The 4,194-nt window shown below is 35.3% G+C and overlaps 1 pseudogene; it reads right to left on the bottom strand.

Moving 5' to 3' along the window:
• Nucleotides 1-1,104: 1,104 nt before the first annotated feature.
• On the bottom strand, nucleotides 1,105-1,750 carry LOC114220027 (vimentin pseudogene; annotated as a pseudogene).
• Between the last annotated feature and the right edge of the window lie 2,444 nt (nucleotides 1,751-4,194).

Here is a 4,194-nt window from a genome sequence, read left to right as displayed (position 1 = left end):
AAGTAAATTATGGTCTTTTTTTTAAAGATTTTATTTGAGAGAGAGAGCAGTGCACGTGTGCACACACACAGATCGGGAGAAGCAGGCTCCCCACCGAGCAGAGCCCGATGCGGGGCTCAATCCCAGGACCCTGGGATCATGACCCGAGCAGAAGGCAGGTGCTTAACTGACTGAGCCACTCAGGCGCCCCTGATTTGAGATTTTTTTTTTTTACTTTTATCAAAAATTCTGTTTAAGATTTTTAATTTTTCCAAAGAACTTCAAAACAGAGAAACAAGACACACTTAATCAGGTCTCTCTGGAAAAATCTTAGTCAATGTAGCAATTTCACCTTAATTTTTGAGCAAATATGCCAGGAATTCTAATTGCGGGGGTTTCTTTGTACCACATTTGAAATTATGTGTTTACAAATTCTTATTTAAGAATTTCAGTGTTCTTTGTACATGACCAGCTCAGCACAGTGTCATGTCACCTTCACATTTGATGTCTGTTCCTCCTGCTGGTCAACAGTTAGTTGATTAGGTTGTTTTCTGCATAAGATTTTCCTATCTTGCAGATTTTCTTGCAGATTTTTCATCTATTTTTGGATGTGGAAATGTCCATATATTTTTCATTACATCCTGGGGAATTAGTCACAAATTCCAAAAGTGATTTCTGTTCTTCATCTATGTTAGATAGCTCTCTTTCAGTTACATTCTTTTTATTGGACGTGTGTGTGTGATTATTGCTTGCCTACTTATTATTTTATTTTACTTTATTTTATTTTTGAGTTTTCCAAAAATCTACTGAAACAGAAACAAGTTGGTCAGACAGTTGTTGGTAAAAACTAGTTTAATCCAAAAATCTACTGAAACAGAAACAAGTTGGTCAGACACTTGTTGGTAAAAACTAGTTCTAATGGTATCCAAGAATACTTTTGAAAAAGTATTCTAGCACAAGTTTTCTTCATAAACTAGATTATGCTGTAAACTTTTTTTCTAAATCTTTCAGGAGTGTTGGTTCTTAAGAACTAAAGGTTAGTCCTATTCCAAATCTATCTTGTGCTCCTGAAAAACTGCAGAAAAGCATTTGAAAGCTGTTTCTTTAAGATAATGGATTTCTTTTTTATTCTTGCCGGTAATATATTGCTGCACCGAGTGTGTGCAATTTTCGCTGAAGGTCACTGTGATGCTGAGAAGTTTCATTGAGAACCTGTCCATCTCTAGTTTCAACCGTCATAATCAGAAGTGTTCTTTCTGAATGTCAGCCACACGGAGTGAATCCAGATGGGTTTCCCTCAGGTTCACGGAAGAAGCGTTCGGAAAGGAGCGCTCCCCCGCCTTCCGTCAGCTTCCTGTAGGTGGCAATCTCACTGTCAAGAGCCGTCTTGACATTACGCGGGTCTTGGTATTCCCAAAGGTGACCTTCCTTCATGTTCTGAATCTCATCCCGCAGGCGGCCAGTGGTGTCTCGGTAGTTAGCTTCAATGGCGTTCACTTCCATTTCACGCACCTGGCGTTCAAGGCACTCTTTAGTTCCTTTCAGTGCAGGTGAGGGACTGCACCTGCCTTCCGCACTCCGCCGACTCCTGCTTCGCCTGCCGCAGGGCGTCATTGTTCCAGTTCGCAGCCCACGGGAGGGCAGTAAACTTGGACGTGTACCTTTCCGCAGCCTCCTGAAGCTTCTCCGCGGCAATGCTTTCATACTGCTGGCGTCCATCACTCAGGGCTTGCCTACTTATTTTAAACGTGGTTTTACTTACGATGAACATTTTGAGATCTAAGTTCATTTTCTTTCCAAACGTTCTTCTCTCTTTTGTTGATATCCTTTTAGAAGGACATGCTTGGAATTTAGATAAATATTTGTTATCTCAGTATCATCAGCTCTAGGTGAACGTTGTCATGCATCTCAGTAACCTAACCATCATTCCTCTGTGCTGCCAGAGCATGTCATGAGGGTCTCTTATAATATTTGTTTAAATAATAACTTTCTGTTGGTTATAGTTTTATTACTGATGTTCGCCAACTGCCTATGGTAATTTATTCAAACATCTTCCCTCACTCTTGGTATGTGCATATGTAAAACCGTATTTAATAAAAGCCACATTGCAGAGATTAGGGATTTTATGAGATATGTGTATGGCACTGAGTCAGTCTATAGTTCCCTGAACACGTTTATATCATTTATCTGTGCTCTCTCTCCCTGTTCTTTTCCACTCACCTCCACCCTTTACCATACCATAAAATTTTCCTGTTCTCTTTTGTAAAATCATTCCTAAGCTTCTTTATTTCTCCAGCACATGATACATGGAAGGAAAATTTTTGAACTAATATGAATTTATTTAGATTTTTAGAAGTCATAACTTTATTCAGTGCAAAAGACATTAGTATTGTGCGGGTGGGGGAATTAAAAATATCCTGCCCAATAACCCCTCTTTGTTTGTTCATATCTTTATATTTTCCAAATGTCAGGCTTGAGTTGAAGATTTAAGAGGTGATTTTACTTTGTTAATTTTTATGATAAATATACATACATTTAAAAATATATATACATACACTTTATTGTATATGACATCTTTTTGTAGAAAGGATTTGAAGAGCAAATTAAATAGATGCACACGTGTATATACTTACATGCGTGCACATATATGTATTTGAAGAATTAGCAGCAGAGAATAAAGATCATAAAAAGGAGGAGAGAGAAACATCCCTGAGGGGTAAAGTAACTGAATATTAAATTCATTTCTGGGGCACCTGGGTAGCTCAGTCAGTTAAGCGTCTGCTTTCAACTCAGGTCATGATTCCAGGGTCCTGGGATCGAGCCCCATGTCTGGCTCTCGGTTCAGCCAGGAGTCTGCTTCTCCCTCTCCTCCTGCTCCTCCCCCTGCTCATGCTCTCTCTTTCTCAAATAGATAAATAAAATCTTTAAAAAAATAAAAAAATTCATTTCTGAAAATTACAGACAGGAACATTCAGTAAGCTAATATAAATCATTTGGTATAATAATCAGAATAAAGGCATATTGATTTCTACCAAGAAAAGATATTTTCATGGCGTCAGGTTGTAAAAGAATTATTTTGTAGGACTGTCTTTAGTCAAAGTTGAGCAACATGTTGGGTAATGTCATCAGGAGAGAGTTAAAATATGGAAGTGACTATTTCTTTGCATGACCTTTGGTGACGCAGAACATTGGAAGTCGATCAACTGAATTTCTAACCTTCCCTTTAAGACCTTTCCCACCACAAATTACATAAAGATTGACCTCGGTTCTTTGATTTGTTTGTACTAAGCTCTATGAAACAACTCAATGTGTTGACATTTTCAGTGCTACCGGTTTGGATACAATCAAATTGTTGGATTTACAATGATGTAGTTAATAAATAAATGTTATTGACAAATTAAATACAAGCCTACTTTCTAAAATAAAAATGTTGGTTATTTCTGAAAAAGACTTTTGCATATGTATGTAAAAATCTTTTTATTATAATTTTTAATTGAATGTTTTACTTATTTTCTTGGAATGTTTTTAAAAAAACATTTCTAAATTCTAATAATGACTTGGTCCCAAGATGGCTATTTTTTTAGGGATATGTTTTGTTTAAGTTGAGGATATATGTATTGAAATCAGAGGTATATTTATATTGACAAAGAGAGAGTAGATACTAAAAATAGATCTTTTTCTCTTAAGGATGTTTCAATCTTCATTGAGTTAGCGTATTTTCTAAGGCAAGCACCATGAAATAAATTTTCTTCCTTATATAGGTAGGATCTACCTCAGTTTTTAGTTTACAATTTGAAACTTTTATTTTGCTGTCTAGCTTTATTTTTGAATAAGGCAAGCTGTGCTAGATTAAAAATATACATAATGTTGAGCTACCTGTGTGTTTGTTTCTTTCAAGAGTAATTATATTTATCACAAATATGCTAATATAGTTTTTTTGTTGTTCATCTCTTTATAATTCTTCTATAAAATGTAGGAAAAAGTCTTAAACATATTAATCCTGCTCTAAAATAATTAAAATGATTTATATATCATTATAGAAGAACTAAAGATATTAATAGAAAAATCATAAATATAATAAAAATGAATCAGATATATGAATATATTCTTAACCTTCCTAATAATGCATAAAGTACAAATAAAAACAATAGTACAATCTTTTCTAATATAACAGTTTTGCAAATTAAAAAAAAAATCAGTGCTGACCCAATAAGT

The sequence above is a fragment of the Eumetopias jubatus genome, unplaced genomic scaffold (genome assembly GCF_037043125.1).
Source record: "Eumetopias jubatus isolate StellerSeaLion01/CBP00866 unplaced genomic scaffold, mEumJub1_p1.0 scaffold_13, whole genome shotgun sequence".
Taxonomy (NCBI): Eukaryota; Metazoa; Chordata; class Mammalia; order Carnivora; family Otariidae; genus Eumetopias; species Eumetopias jubatus.
Note: the sequence above shows the minus strand (reverse complement) of the source record. Positions and strands in the feature narration are given on the sequence as shown.